Source organism: Schistocerca cancellata, chromosome 1 (assembly GCF_023864275.1).
Source record: "Schistocerca cancellata isolate TAMUIC-IGC-003103 chromosome 1, iqSchCanc2.1, whole genome shotgun sequence".
In the NCBI taxonomy this organism is placed as follows: Eukaryota; Metazoa; Arthropoda; class Insecta; order Orthoptera; family Acrididae; genus Schistocerca; species Schistocerca cancellata.
In genome coordinates, this window is record NC_064626.1 from 337,562,651 (window position 1) to 337,580,282 (window position 17,632).

General features: G+C 43.3%; 1 pseudogene; it reads right to left on the minus strand.

Annotated features, from left to right (window-relative positions):
• Nucleotides 1–17,068: 17,068 nt before the first annotated feature.
• LOC126104555 (5S ribosomal RNA) lies at nt 17,069–17,186 on the minus strand (annotated as a pseudogene).
• Between the last annotated feature and the right edge of the window lie 446 nt (nt 17,187–17,632).

The window sequence follows — 17,632 nt, forward strand, 5'->3', positions numbered from 1 at the left end:
CCCTCTATGGTTGCCGTACACAGTCGCCCTACCTTTCCAGCACGTTCATCCGTCACGTTCCCAGTCCGTTGAAATTTTTCAAACAGATCCTTTATTGTATCGCTTTTCGGTCCTTTGGTTACATTAAACCTCCGTTGAAAACTTCGTCTTGTTGCAACAACACTGTGTTCTAGGCGGTGGAATTCCAACACCAGAAAAATCCTCTGTTCTAAGGAATAAACCATGTTGTCTACAGCACACTTGCAGGTTGTGAACAGCACACGCTTACAGCAGAAAGACGACGTACAGAATGGCGCACCCACAGACTGCGTTGTCTTCTATATCTTTCACATCACTTGCAGCGCCATCTGTTGTTGAAAATTGTAACTACTGTAATTTCGAAAGTTAGTCCGCCTGAAAATGTACTGTTGTCCCAAGCATATTGCAACAAACGGTGTATTTCTATCGCTGCTCGTTTAGTTTTTATTGCCGTTTCAAATATACCGGTCATTTTTGAAACACCCTGTATGATCGTGCGATAGGAGTGGGGGGCTGGATATTAATTCCGATGAAGTCGATCTGATTCCGATTCATTAAGGCTTAGACTGAAATGTCTGAATCTGTCAAGGACGACTGATCCGTGAGTGTCCCCCTGTCGCTCCGAATGCAAAGAGCGCCTTCACATTCTCCTATCCGGCTCCAGCGGAAACACCGGCATACTGGCCCCAAAAGGGTGAAACCATCACCACAAATAACTACCATAGTCTTGGAAATAGCTTAGCCAAGACCCTATCACCCATCTTAACAACAGGAACAACACCAATGGCAATTTTCCAAGCTCAGTACGATTAACAGAATCCTTCCCTGACGTAAAGGTTTATAACTTACAACGAAAAACAATTAAACTTCCGAGAACGTTGTTGCCCCCTAGATTTCAAATGCAACGCATCTATGATAAATAAGTTTAATAAAACCACTTTAAGGCCGCATTAATATCTTAATCCACAAACTATAAGAAAAATAACTAGTAATAAAATAATTTTCTTAGATACACAAGGCAGCCTTGGCAGCTGTCAACAAATTGTAAATGAAATTTCCAAGGAGGCAATGAGATAGGCCACATGCTCTAAACACTACCGCCAGGTCCATAAAAACCAACACTTATCAAAACAGTAAAGTAACGTCCTTAAGCCTGGGCCGCACAGGACAGCACTATTTACACACCTCAGTGCCAGTGCAAAGCAGTCATACACAGAGCCACAAATTTTCTTCGAGTAACTGTTCAGTCTCGCTGTCTTAAATGTCTACAGCTCTCAGGACACAACGCCCGTAAATCTGGGCCTCACAAACCTGCACAAACAGCAGTTATTACGCCAGCGTGATGCGGCCACACACAGGTTGCTGGTGGTTATGGGACGCCTAGCTGCTCTAACGGGCTACCTTGCGTCGCAGCAAGATTGCCTATGTACGGCTTCCGTTTGTTGTTTTGCGCTGTCGAATAACCGGAAAAAGTGTGTGCTGTGAATGAAACACGTTGAAAGCAACTGCACTCAAAATATTAATTACTGTCAACATAAAAAATATTTATTTAACATCTATCTACAATGATGTAGCACTACTGTGTCAGGTAAGGTTTAGTACAACTGCTTTCGCCAGTGCACCACACAGAATACCCGCAACAGGAGACATGACAGAAAGAAAAAAAAAGGTCAAATGTGTGTGAAATCTTTTGGGACTTAACTGCTAAGGTCATCAGTCCCGACGCTTACGCAATAAGTAACCTAAATTATCCTAATGACAAACACACACACCCATGCCCGAGGGAAGACTCGAACCTGGTCCCGGCGGAGGTTCGAGTCGTCCCTCGGGTATGGGTGTGTGTGTTTGTCCTTAGGATAATTTACTGAGAAGGTTTCCAAACACGCAGTGTTCCCTCTTTACTGTATTCTACAAAAAGTATTCTTCCAGTTTACTGGATCCGTTCCCCATAGTGTCTTTACTTTCTTATTATTCGCTTAAACAGATTCTTCTTTAGTTTCTACTGGTTCTTTCTTCTCTTGTTGATCTGTTTATCTTTCTTCACACACACACACCCATGCCCGAGGGAAGACTCGAACCTGGTCCCGGCGGAGGTTCGAGTCCTCCGTCGGGCATGGGTGTGTGTGTTTGTCCTTAGGATAATTTAGGTTAAGTAGTGCGTAAGCGTAGGGACTGATGACCTTAGCAGTTAAGTCCCATAAGATTTCACACACATTATTTTGTAGCGCCCTACTCCGCTCGGATAATCCCGTGCGGCGAGACATAACAGTTTCACGGCATTACATCGTGAAGACGAACAAACAAGGTGGATGCTGCACGATTACTGCAAATCTCAGTTTCTTCAAAACACGATTCCACTCCCTAAATCGTCTGAACATTCTACAAGATAACTCAGACTCGCAGAGAACCTTCACCCTACGAAGTGCACTGCCTCATGAGCCAACCAAAATCAAGCGATTATGCTTGTCAGACTTACTCAAATAATCTATTACAGCGCAATGAGATCGAAGGCGTCAAAAGCACCAAGTCTAATACGTACTAGGTATTCACAACGCCGTAACATTTGGCTCCATACGCTGCCCGTCGTCTAGGTGCGGGAAGGCGTGCCGGTCCCCGGCACGAATCCGCCCTGCGGATTAGTGTCGGGGTCCGATGTGCCGGCAAGTCTGTGGATGGTTTTTAAGACGATTTTTCGTCTGCCTCAGCGAATGCGGTCAGGTTCCACGTATTCCACCTCAGTTACACTATGTCGGCGATTGCTTCGCAAGCACATTCTCCACGTGCGCGTACACCATAATTACTCTACCACGCAAATATATATAAATGACCTAGCAGATAGTGTCGGAAGTTCCATGCGGATTTTCGCGGATGATGCTGTAGTATACAGAGAAGTTGCAGCATTAGAAAATTGTAGCGAAATGCAGGAAGATCTGCAGCGGATAGGCACTTAGTGCAGGGAGTGGCAACTGACCCTTAACATAGACAAATGTAATGTATTGCGAATACATAGAAAGAAGGATCCTTTATTGTATGATTATATGATAGCGGAACAAACACTGGTAGCAGTTACTTCTGTAAAATATCTGGGAGTATGCGTACGGAACGATTTGAAGTGGAATGATCATATAAAATTAATTGTTGGTAAGGCGGGTACCAGGTTGAGATTCATGGGGAGAGTCCTTAGAAAATGTAGTCCATCAACAAAGGAGGTGGCTTACAAAACACTCGTTCGACCTATACTTGAGTATTGCTCATCAGTGTGGAATCCGTACCAGATCGGGTTGACGGAGGAGATAGAGAAGATCCAAAGAAGAGCGGCGCGTTTCGTCACAGGGTTATTTGGTAACCGTGACAGCGTTACAGAGATGTTTAACAAGCTCAAGTGGCAGACTCTGCAAGAGAGGCGCTCTGCATCGCGGTGTAGCTTGCTGTCCAGGTTTCGTGAGGGTGCGTTTCTGGTTGAGGTATCGAATATATTGCTTCCCCCTACTTATACCTCCCGAGGAGATCACGAATGTAAAATTAGAGAGATTCGAACGCGCACGGAGGCTTTCAGACAGTCGTTCTTCCCGCGAACCATACGCGACTGGAACAGGAAAGGGAGGTAATGACAGTGGCACGTAAAGTGCCCTCCGCCACACACCGTTGGGTGGCTTGCGGAGTATAAATGTAGATGTAGATGAAACATTGGGGTTACACTGATCTGGTGTGAGACGTTACGGGGGGGGGGGGGGGGGGGGGGACCAACTGGGTACCGAACGCAAATCCCGGCAGGGGACTGGGCGTTGTGTGTCCATCACCATTTTACTTCCCACCACGGTGAGGGAGCTGTGGTTTGAGATAACGACTGAAAAATTCCCCACCAGACAGCGTTTACAATTGATCCTTCTTGCCGGGGATCCTCTCTGCTCCAGATGAGCCGCTGTCGACACCGACATGCGCCGTACATTTGTGGTACGGGCTACCGACTGCTGGCTCCTCACACGGTGCATGTTGGCATTGTCGCTGCGACGGACGCCTCAGTCCGTAGAGCCAACCGAACTGATCCATTCCGACGTCACATACTTCCCTGCTACTCATTGAGAGTATGGCAGTGTCATACTTCTTTAATGAAAGCGTTGCAGAGTTGTTAGATTACTGGCATTACTTAACGAGTAACTACACGATTTTACGGCGCAAAGCGTCGTGTGGTACGCTCTTTGCGAATTATAGCACTAGTCAACAAAATGTTTAACATACGGTGGAGAGCCGACAGCTAGGCTACGAGCAGCATTGTGAACACCACTCTCCATTTCTGTCAGCACGGCTGGCGAGGTGAGCTAAAATTTACAGACAATCACGGTATGATTGAATAACTTACACAAGAAAATCTCAACTTCCTCCAAAATAATCAACCAATCGTGAGGCAGGTGAAGCGCATTCATGCACAAGTAGTCCACCTGGGCAGTAGTGTAAAGGATCTTAAACTTCTAGAACCGAGCCCTGAGCAGGTAGCACGTGTCAGTCAGTTAAATTATCTTTTGTTTGATTTGATAATCCTAACTGCAGCTTTAGAATTAGGAATTGGGGCTTTTACAAATAACAGAGAATGTGTTTCTCACAACCCAACAGCCGAATGTGGATCAATCGCCCGTGGTCCAAGTGATCGGTCTGGGGAATATTTTTACCGCCTCCCTAACCCGATGACGTGTCTCTTAAATAGTATTCGGGAACTGTCAATTGAAACCTTAGCAAACATACAACAAGTTAGGTGGCTGCTAATTAAATTTGAGTCACATGCTGATGCATTAAGGATCCCTCATCATGTAGTACTTATCGCCCTCTACTCGTTAGAACATAGTAGCTTAAGTAATCTGCTATCCGAAACCTTACAGCAGGATAAGACGATCGGGCAACTGAGGCAATCGGTCGTGGAGGGTAAGTCATCAGACCGTTTGTGCAATGAACTAGAGTGTAGATATTATTGACGCATGCAGGGCTCCCACAAATCATTGTTTGAATATGTATAGTTGGTTCGTGAGGCAGTATCGGCACTACGTATGGATGTTCGCGAGGCGAATTTAATTGCTAATGTTTTGGAAGGTATTCGGCCTAAAGAAAGGTGTAAAATCACATTCTTTCTTCGTCTGGTCACTTTTAGTGAGTTAGAGAATTTTTTTAACTCTGTTACGAAATTGTCTTTCGCCGACAACCAGCGAAATGAGTTAACGAAGGGACGTCAATATTTATCTAACTCCGGTCCAGAAGGTAGCATGACAGGTAGAGCGCTCGGGTCAATGAAATCAGAGGCTCTTTTCGAGGCGGCGCACGTGATCATTTATTACGGGGATACCGATTTCCAAGGACGTCTCGCGCTGAGAAATGACGCCAGGTGGGGGCGGGGCCGCATCCTCGGAGACACGGGTGGTGTAGTCGTACACAGGCAGCCGCCATGCGTACTGTTGCGTGGGTTATTAGATTCAGACAACTCTGTGTCACTCCTTAATTATGATTGGTTTATTGAATATGGACACTTACGTAGATTATTTCCATTACGTTCCTCGATTGAGAGATGTCGGGTGGCCAATGGCGAAGAGTTACGACTGTGCGGGGAACTGCGGGGAAATCTTTCCGTGTGTCAATTTTCATGGCCTGTCAAGTTTTATTAGTTAAGGGACTGGTGCCTGACTTAATTCTAGGGCATGATTTCATCCGTGAGACTGGTATAGTGTTAGATTTTGGTTACAAGACCTTTTATTTCCAATTTTGCCCCAACGATCGAATAGGCTTTTGTTCATGTGCTCATGTGGGGGTGGGACGTGACACCAGTAGTAATACGTGCCTGCTTGGGGTAGACCATCTCGCTAGTCAACAAGGAAAAGAGTTAAGTGAACTTTTTAGAGACTTTCCTGCCGTTCTTTGTGACAGGTTGGGAGTCACAGACGTCATTAGAAACCATATTCATGTCATGGATGACGCACCGATTCGCCAGTCTCCATAACGCTTGTCACCAACTAAGATGAGGATATTGTGGCACAGAATTTAGGGCTTGTTAAAAGACGGAGTCATAAGACCGTCCACCTCCCTCTATGCCTCCCCCATTTTTTTAGTACGTAAAGGTCAGGGCAGATTTCCACGTGAGCTTGATTATTGGCTTCTCAATAAAAAGGTGGTCTTGGAATCGGTGCCACTGCCTGATCTTCACAACTGTTTCACCCGGTTTTCAGGGCCATCTTGGTTTAAGTTGTTAGATCTTAATCAGGCTTGTTAACAGATACCCTTAACAGAGGAATCTAAGCATCTCACCGCCTTCTCCACGGATTAGAATTTACAGGAATTCAACCGGGTTCAGTACGGTTTGTCAACCGGTGCAGCAATTTCATCCCGTTTGTTGGATAAAATTTTAGGTGATTTAAAGTTTAATTGTGTCTTCAATTATTTGGACGATGTAATAATATTTAGTGCCTTCTTTGAAGAATATTTAGAGCACATGCGAAAGCTACTATCCAGGCTCAGGGATGCGGGGCTGACAGTGAAACGCTCAAAGATAACCTTGACTAAGTGGCAAGTGTCATTTTAGGGTCACTTGCTGTCCTGGGACAGGATTAGCATTTCTTGAAAGACATCATTTTTACGCCAGTGACTGTTATACTTTTTATTTCCACTATTGCAATTTCGGGCTTACGCCATTATCAAGTGCAGATGTTTTGGCTTTAAGCCATGTCTACTTTACACAAGCTGACACATTTATATGTCGTTGCCATTTGCTATTACATACATTAATGCATGTGCGCATCTTAATCCGGAATCTTTCAACATACAGCTTTCAAATTAAAAGTTACATCATCTGTTTTGAGTAACATAATCACTCTTGTCATCAGTGGTGCTTATATAGTTTTTAAGTGTTGCTGAAGGACATTTAATAAGACACACCGTGTCCAGCACAATAGTAAACTTCGCTGTTTGACCCGATAACGGGTGGGCTGCAGGTCCGGCTGTCTTTTAAATTTTTGCAAGTTGTTCATTTTGTAAAAAAAATAATGTTATGGTTGTTTATTGTTAAATAAACAGGTTGTGGGAAAAGAGAGTTATATTGGTGGGTCCTCCTTTCCACGTTTTCTTTAATTCCAGTAGGTACCAAGTCTCAGTAGGTAACCTAATTGCATTGGTACAGATCGCTGGCTGGTGAACTTCGGTATTCATGGCCATATGGACGTACAGGACAGTCATCTATCTACTATACGGTACCTCGAATGTATCGGAGGGGTGATGCAGAAATTGGAAAGCATTCGGCCAGGTAACTGAGTGGCGTTGAAATTACAGGACAACTGGTAAAATTGTTAAAACTGATCGTGCTATCAACTGTGGTGCATATTACAGTACATCATCCATATCATGGTGTCTTCCACATCCCATCCATCCACTGGCACACTATTGATTACACATAATGATTGATTCACAACACCTGTGGAGATGGGACGAACCTTGATGGTACACTGTATATCTACTATTTGTCACTGTGGAGTATGAGATTAAATGTAGACGTCACAACTTTCAGACAGTTGTTTGGAAGCGTTCATCAATGCTACATTGTCCTATTTGCATATGCTGTGATGTCCCCAGAATGTTCTTTACTTCTCGAACAAGGTAACGGAATTTGTTTTCATTTCTACTACCTTGCGAGTGTTGTCAACAGCACCTCCCAGCGATGTTCAACACTGGAACAGTAATCATGTACAGGAGGTTCTCGCACAGAGTGCTCCTTAACTAGTCCGTCACCGACCAGAAAGTATTGTGCTTGAAGGGGATTCTCGCCATTTTCAAGAGGGATAGACTGCAGCTTCAATACTCACCAAGATGGCACAGAGCTTCTCTGCAGTTAGTCTAGATCGCCCCAACACTTTCAGTAGTGCTATTTAACGGTACCCACCAACCTCTGCACCAAGACGCCCATGGTGCGATGAACTTCTAAATGACTCTGTTTTGAATAGGATATTTTGGGTCTCTGAGGCGGTCAGTGAGTTCCATAGTTCCAAAAATTCGTTGATGGTGGCGCGAAAGGTATTTGCTATGTCAGTGTAGATGGAGCGCAGCAATCCTTGACTACTAGCAAATTTTTGTGAAGACATCAAACATTTTTCGGTATTCAAGATGCAGCAGGGTTATAAATGTACTGCACATGTTGTGACACAAGTGAAGTTATTTACATAGGCATTTTTAATGATAACGTCCATCTTGATGTAGAGAATATTTGTAAAGTCTATGCCAGTTACAGTAAAAGACTTGGATAGCCTCATTCGATCTCTAGGCAAGGGAGCTTCAATTTATTGCGTTCAAGGAGTCTTTATGATGTTGTACGGTAAACTTTTATGCAGAATGTTTTTATCGATTGATGACTTTAAAGTATCCAAATTTCCTACCGAAGTTCGCGTAACACAGTTACGACTCCAAGATGGTGGAGACAGGAGCGTCTGAAAGATGAGTCTCATGAAACGATGTGCCCATCGAGGAGTATTAGATGCCGTTGCTCACTGGTCAGGTCTACAGCTGTAATCTGCCCCCTGACGGAATACTCCATTTTCAGTGAATGGATGAACGCATCTAGTCTTAGAGTCTAGGTAGAACAGTTTACCATTCTAGTGTGAATGGCTTTCCTACGTGAAACACTGGCATGTGAATATTTAGATACAGTGACCACGTCCGTTTGCACGCTCAACTACTGTTAACTCTCTAGCAAGTTTATGTTTGGGACGAATCTTGTTTTTGAAGGTGCGGATCATGCCTTTTCTAGCAATTAGTCGGCTGTAGGAACTGAACTACGAAATGCCTATGAAACTGTGGGATACAGTTTGCGGTATCACATGCTTATGTTCAGGGAGCTCACTTCACAAATTGGGAGTAAGAGCCGATCAGCACTCTTCTGGGAGTGAAAGACATTGTGGTCAATAACAACAAACAAGTGCAGACTGGATTTGATTTCGCAGAAGTTCCCTACTAGAGTGATCTGCTTTATCATGTCCAGGACAGAACAATGGTACTGGAGCCCCTGGTACAATTTTGACATCACACTGATATCAAATTGAGATGCAAACTACTTCGCCCTCACACCCTCATCCCCAGCCCTCGCCCCCTTTCCGCACGCAGATTAGGTCATGTGCTTTCTTCAGCGTGCACACGGGTTCCCCTACCCACCCCTAACCCTCCGCCACCTATCCTATTGGCGGAATTTCGAATTTTTCTGGGAGTTTTGAATTTTTGTGTGAATTCTCAATTTCTGTGGGAATACCGAATTTTCAAGAGAATTTACAAAATAGTGGGAGTTTATTTGTCCCAGGGCTACGTTAATGTCCCACCCCACCCTTCCGCCACCTGGGAATTAGCGGGAATTTAAAAATTGTGGTGCCCTTTCTGGGACTCAAACCCTGGTCTTTCTGGACAGAAAGCCCAATACACCCTCCTCCACACGGAAAATGTCCAGATGCAGAAGAGGAAGTTTAGGTTAATGACTTTATTTATTTTGGCTTTGAAGTTGAAGTAAAGTTCGTTGCTGATTACTCAAGTAATCATAAAAATCGATCCTAATTACACAACTGTATGCGTAGCGTTACATAAGACCTGCCAGAAATCACAATATTGCTAAAAATTTGACGATGCCATAAAGCGAGTGTTGTCCTGATGGGAAAAAATTTCACAGTACCACTCGAAACTAGTGGTAGAAGCACTGAAACTACATCCTTTACCTACAAGCTGGCAGAAAAACAAGGCTGGAGTGGGAGGTACTATCTTTATTTTTTTGGTGGGAAATATATTAAACTGATGAGGTGCTCATTTTGGACAGAGAGGAGTTCAATAAGTTTATTATATGTAAGTATACAGCTAAGGGCTTGGTCTATTGCTATTTGACGTCAGAGTTAAACACCCCTGCTCGAGACTCACCATGCAGCCCAGCCAACTGAAGCCACTATGTGCCACCGCAGCTGATGGCACATGCTTCACTGCTCTAATTTCCATCGAAATTGTCGTGAAATAAGATTACAACAGCACTCATAATCAACAGGTCATAATGCAACACATCTACTGGGGAAAATCGTCGTCCCATAGGTTTGCTGATGAGGCGGTAGTTTTATGTGCGTCTCCTCGATGTACGATCACCAACTACCGCAATTAGAGGCCCTCTTGCCTCCCCTCATCCCACTTCTCCCTTCCTACCTCATTTCTTCCACCTACAGTGGGACACATCATTATTTAAATGGTCAACTGCCGCCATGTGCTGTAGATCTATCTGCAGTATACTGCCATTCGTCTGCGGTCACTGATGACATCCGGCTCACCTTGAGGTGACAGTCCTTTGTCAAGACAAAAGGGTGTAAAGCCAACTAAACAATATGAGATTAATGAAGGCCATCCCGCCCCACACGTCGCGCCCTGGTCGGGGCACATCTACCTAGGGAGATCATACACACACTGGACCGTCGCAACACTGTCCCTGCAAGTGCCCGCCGTTCTGGATGCGAAAACACTGTACTGTAACAACTGTATTAGACGTCAATTTACCTCTTATAATCGAGCATGGGTTAAAAAGGAAACCACAAATACGATGATAATAAGTGTCCCCTTTGAACAAAAATACTCACAGTCCATTTTCTTTTAGTTTTTTGAGCAAAATCAGTGTAGTTTTTACATTCAGTTGTAGGATACAATTATGGAAGATGTATGTCTTATTCTGCGGCATCCCACGAAGTGCACTGCCACCGAATACAAATGACAAAAATTCAGAGGCGTGCTATACACTCGCTGTACACGTACACCATGCATAAAATCAGGAAAAATAACTTGCACTATTTCGCTGCGAAAAATACCAATCACTGCAGAATGTCCTAGCTGTATCGAAACTGTCTTCCGAGTAAAGAAAAGACGACAATTTAAGTCTGAAAAAATAACATTTATGTTAAGCTATTTCTTTCAGCTTTAGGACAACTGGCATGACCTGAGAGCATCTCTCGCTCTCAAATCTGTGCCTGTAATTAAACTGACATCCATGTATGTATTACAAACACTTGAGACAAGTGAAATAACATTAGGGAATATAATCTTTCACGCTATTTACTCACATGTCGGAAGAAACACTATCATTTTACGTTTGACGAGAACAAGCTGTGATTCAAGAGGACGTTGCTGTTTCGTACACTATGAAAAGTACCATTTTACCAATGCGAACATATATCGGATCAGGATTTACGAAAGAAATGTTGAGAGCCTGTCTTGTAATAGAACCTTCTATAAGACTTCACCATACCTGTTTCTTCCATTACATCAGAACCAAATACGATATGCTTACATTTGCTCCACATTTGCCCCATTTATAAGCAATATGATCATCACAGCTGATTTCATACAATCTACTCACATGTTGAGAAAAACATTATCATTTCTAGGTTTCGCAACAAGTTATAATTCACGTGGTTTCTACTTTATATTTAGAGGTTATCCCTTAACTCGCGAGGTGACTTTTCTGTAACATATACCACAAGGTGGAGTCTCTGGGATTCGTATGTTTAAATAGAGATTTAAGGCAAAAATCACATGAAATTTTTAATTTATATTAAATAACATTTATTTTCACAATTATTTAAATGTTGTTTGAACCCTTCTAATTTATTTTATTGCGCTAAACAAAGCCTGCAGCATTTTACTATTTATCACACAAAATTAATATTGATCACACAAAATAGCTACACAAATTTTGTGTCGTTATTTTAAGTAGCACCTATAAAGGGACTGTTAGAATACTGAATTTTACAATCTGAAAAATTATACAATCTCTGTAGCATATATATTTCCATATAGAACTAAAATCCAGGGCTTAAATTTGCGCATGAAGATTGCTCCCGATAGCTACAAAAAGAAACTCTGTCAAAGACACATGGATTGCTGGGAACTACATTTTTCTTACCACCACTCAGAACACATTCGATTTTAACAGACATTGTAACTATTTCATTGAAGAAACGGACAGATCCCCATCACAACTTTCCTGAAGTTCTTCCTCTGAATGATACGGTCAACTCCTATTTGGTAGCAGAACTATGATTACTGGCTAATGTAAAATCTTCGTCTTTTTCGTTTATTTCTTGATCTATGTCACTGACACCTTCCTCCATAGACTAACAATTTCATCAAACTCGGGAAAGTTGAAACTGACACATTCGTGTGAACACATTTTGAGCTATACGGTACTGTACTGAAAAAAAATAAAAAAACAAAACAGGTACGTAGTCCACGAGGCGCGGTCTAGAAGACACCGACACCTATCAGTAAGACGTGTCAACAATAGAAACAGTAGGCGATAATCCGGCCGACAGCAAACCGGGGTAAGCTTGACAATTTAAGGAGGGTAGGGGGAGCATAGAAGGATTCCACCACAACTGGCCTTGGAGAGCGAGTTCGGACATTTCCGCGCGGTCTGAGAGACCACAACTCGTCAATTAAGGGTTATGAAGAATGAAATAAATAGGACTTGCGGTATCACCCATTTTTAAATATGCAATCATGACAATAACAAAAACAGTCATGATGAGAATCGGTAGTCCGATTCCTGTTAGTTTTATGAGAAAAATCTGTGTAGTTTTGAGAGAACTATATGCATCCAAACTTTAACGAGTTATACCAGTCCATGTAATAGAATCTTCTATAAGATTTTACCACGTCTTTCTCTCTACCGATATATCGAAAAACAAATATCGTCTGTTTGTTGACATCGAGCATACTACAGATAAACATATCGCTCGATTGGAGCTGGAAGCCTGTGGTCAAAGTCACTTGTACAGATCTGCGCAAGCTTCTGTCAGCTGTACTGGAGGAAGACCATATCCAACAGACAATCAACCACAACAGCGGGTTGCTGAATTGCTCCTTAATAAGCAATTTAACACGAAGGTTGGAACTTTAATAGAAGCAACTATTTATTTACAGCTCGTAAAAAATAGGTACGTGTTCCAAAGTTTTATTGACCTTGAAATTAGTCACAAGGATTGTGTATAACCAGTTTCCAGCGATGTGGAAGACGTAGGATACTCTTAGCAGTGCCAGTTGCGTTGACAGTTCGAGCGGCGCGGTCTATTGCCCTACGAATTTGCAGCCGTTCTGAAGCGAATGCCGTGATGTGTTTCCTTCAGTTCAGAAATCGAGTTGAACCCACGCGTGCGTAATTCAGGGGAGTGCAGTAGGTGGTATAGTACTTAGTAGCCCCATCAGTCAAGCAAATCAGTAACATATTGCCCTGTACGTGTTTGAGCATTGTGTCTCAAAATGATGGTCAGGTCCTGCAGAAAGTGACATCACCTCTGTCTGTGTTCCAAAAAGGAACAGCATAGAGACAGAAGTGATGACACTTTCTGCAGGAACTGCAGGACAATGCTCACGCACGTACAGTGCAAGCTATTATGGATTTGTTTGACTGATAGGGCTGCTAAGTGCTATATCTCCTACTGTACTCCACTGACTTACGCCCTAGTGAGGTCAACTCGATTTCTGAACTGAAGGAAACACATCACGGCATTCGCTTCAGAATTGCTACAAATTCGTCGGGATATAGTCTGCTCTGCTCGATCTGTCAACACAACAGGCACTGCTGAGAGTATTCTAGGACTTACAAATCGCTGGAAAAGGGCTATACGCAATGCTGGTGACTACTATGAACGTCAGTAAAAATTTGAAACACGTACCTATTTTGTACGAGCTTTAAGTAAATAGTTGCCACTATTAAAGTTCCAACCCTCATACATTATTCCCCAAGTGTAACACTTCCAAGCAGTGTACACTGCCGTACACTTTGGTTTTCTACCATGACTTCAAGGTCTATGTCAGCTGCTAAATCGCATTAACACGTTTTGATCCATTGGCTCTCACAGAGATCTGAATATTGCATGGTGTAAACTGTGCAGGTTTCACAACAAACAGGATGATAGAAATAAAACACAGAGGCGATGTTTCTCATTGACAAAAATGTGGAAGATATTGCAACATATGGAAACTGGAAGTATCGTAGGGTGTTTCCGACAGCTATCCGAAGATGATGACTTATACAGTTAATCTCAGCTTCCACACTGTCAGTGCAGCAGATGTCTAGGTGTTCCGTTTCAGAGAGCGGCAGTCAACTCGATGTCTAGCCCTATCGAAATTGGCGCAGAACCTCTTCAACCAGAACTCTTTCTGGTCAGTGCCGGACTTGTTAATGAGCCCTCTGGGACACAATCACATAAGAGAATTTAAACTACAGCTGAAACTACCAGACAACTTTTGAATGAGATGGAAAATGGAATATTTCATACAGCTTAGGGGCTTCCACGAAGCTAGGGGCACATTTGCAAAATGTATTGACTTCCGACCTGGTAACCTGACTTTGATACAAGGGATGTACGCGCACAACAACTACGAAAAAAAGGGAAAATAAAAATGTTGTGTACAGGTAAGAGACAATATGATAACGATGATAATATTGTACACATGAGAAGGTTACAGATAACACGTGTGGTTCACCTGGTCACCTTCCTGAAGGCTGAACAGAGGTACAAGCGGGAAGGGGAAAGGTATTCGACATAATCGATATAATCAATCTCTACTGGTAATGCTGATCTCTAAGATGTGTCTTGCTGTGAACTTTTTGTTTTATATGTTCTGTGACATGTAAAAAAAAAGTGTTGTGCCAGGCTGCAGATAGTTTCCTACTACTGTCGTTCTTGCCGTGGTGAATGGGGTGAACGTGTCCATGCGATGGGGTATTCCTTCGCTACTGGGCACGAAAACTGTCACCAGGGCGTTACTTATGCCCGCCGATCGGCCGTCAGGTAGATTAGAACCGGTAGCTGCATTGTCATTAGCAGTGGCTCTTCCGCGTACGTACGGTACCCACTGGGCAGCCGTTGTTACCATCGTACAAGGAGGTTTGGAGATTGGAGCGCCATACAGTTGTCAACAGTGTAGGATGTTGCTGGCCGTTGCTTGGTATCAGTTTGAGACGAGACGACTGGCAAGTAATGAGTCAGCAAAAGCATCAGAAAACCGTGAAATGCTCTAATGGGATGGAGCAACGATAGTGTATTGGAGGCAAGCCACCGAGAAACATCTGAATACTGCCAATCCATGGCATCCGAAACACAGTCATGAAATCGGTTGCACCTTACTTTGGATGCTTAACACAAATTCTCACATATATTTAATGAATGTGGATACCTTCGGCATTGCAGTTATATTCAGGTTATTATTTGGTTTTGCTCACAAATTATCGAGACTGTTTACCAATTTCTGTGTGAGGCAGTTTATACTTTTATGTGAGTTTTATAAATCTGGTAATTACAGGAAAATCCCAACACAAAAGCTATACATTCTTCTACGAAGTTTCTGTGTGCAGTGATATTTGTTTTCGCTCAGACAGACCATGTTCGACAAGCCAAGTATCACCGTGTTGTCTAGAAACACGTCTTTTCTGTGTACCTATCTTAAGAAATAATAAGCTTTTATAAGAAGATCTGACGATTATAGGCGAATTTAGACATTAAACTGTATTTCCTAGCTGTCTTATAGACGGAATTAAATGCAATTTTAAAGTCCTATTCTTGCTTTCGTATAATCAAATATGGTACGTCGACGTTCTTGTTTATGCAACTGCATTTCACATCCTGAAGCTCAGAACATATTCTTGGATTCTCTGCTCCCTAGTGCGAAGTTGGCAAGGGTCGCTGTAATTCGAACTGTCAGTATATTGATTTCTCTCGCTATCAACCTTCGCGATCAAATGACACTGCGCGCAGTGTGTCTAACATCTTAAAACTCGTCGTTGCTTAACAATGAGTTTCTTTTCGATGATAAGTAATTTGTAAGAGTGAGTATGTCAACGGCTGTGCTGTAGTCACTCCAGTTCCCGCCAGATCATTGGCAAGTGGCCACACTTTTTTTTTCATGTCACAGAACATATAAAACAAAAAGTTCACAGCAAGACACATCTTAGAGATCAGCATTACCAGTAGAGGTATGAAGTCATGATTACATCGATTATGTTGAACACCTTTCCCCTTCCCGCTTGTCCCTCTGTTCAGCCTTCAGGAAGGTGACCAGGTGAACCAGACGTGTTATCTGTAACCTTCTCATGTCGTTATCATATTGTCTCTTACCTGTACACAACATTTTTATTTTCCCTTTTTTTCATAGTTGTTGTGCGCGTACATCCCTTGTATCAAAGTCAGGTTACCAGGTCGGAAGTCAATACATTTTGCAAATGTGACCCTAGCTTCGTGGAAGCCCCTAAGCTGTATGAAATATTCTATTTTCCATCTCATTCACAAGTTGTCTGCTAGTTTCAGCTGTAGTTTAAATTCTCTTATGTGATTGTGTCCCAGAGGACTCATTAACTAGTCCGGCATTGACCAGAAAGAGTTCTGGTTGAAGAGGTTCTGCCAATGCGTGGCAAGTAAGTTATGGGTGACCATGCGGATACACCGCGTGCTATCGATAATTTTCCATGAGCCTTTACGACAGAGGGGCAGGAGGGCTGTTAGCGTACAGTTTCTTATCGCCAGTCCTTGCAACGATGTCCTGGATTCAATTTCGTTCCTCTTCGCTGTATCTCAAACAGTCTCACAGAGGGCATGCGACACTGTTGTTGATTCGTCCTCCGAGGGGAACATTAAGCTCGGCAGCATCCTTGGTCCTGTTCGAGAGGAATAGGCTACGTGCCAGCAAGAGGTTTCACACTCTCCCATCTCTCATCATCTCCAACATCCACACACACACACACACACACACACACACACGCACACCCACACACACATACACACAAACAGACTAAAAAAAACTAAACTTTAACTTCTCCCGCACACGCCATGAAGTCCCATAGGCACCGACCGGCCGCCATGTCATCCTCTGAACGACGCAGGCGTCACTGGGTGCGGATATAGAGGGACATGGGGTCAGCACACCGCTCTCCGGGCCGTAGGGCACTTTCCGAGACCGGAGCCGCTACTTCTCAATCAAGTAGATTGTCAGTGTGCCTCACAAGAGCTGAGTGCACCCCGTGTGCCAACAGCGCTCGGCAGACCGGATGGTCACCCATCTAAGTGCTAGCCCAGCCCGACAGCGCTTAACTTCGGTCATCTGACGGGAACCGGTGTTACCACTGCGGCAAGGCTGTTGGCACACACACACACATACACACACACACACACACACACACACACACACACACACGCACGCACGCACGCACGCACACACACACACACACACACAAACTCTCCTTCCTTCGTTACAGTCACCTACACTTGGCAGATGCACTTACTTACAGAGCTTTCACACTTCATCTTCCGCATAAGGCAGCTGAACCTACACTTAGAGGCCTCCCAGCCGTTCGTAATGCACAACGTTAATTTATTTTTTACAGTGAGTGTCATTTCCACATATCCTTTTACCTCATGCTACTCTGAATGTATTAGCTGTTCCAGTAAGGCGAAAAATGTAACATTTTATATTTGTTGTCGCTACTTTAGTATCCGTTATTCGATGTTGTAAAAGAAAAATATATATATAAAATCTAATCAAACTTAGAGAAGAAATTATTTTTATGCTAAAATTACGTCTGTGTAAA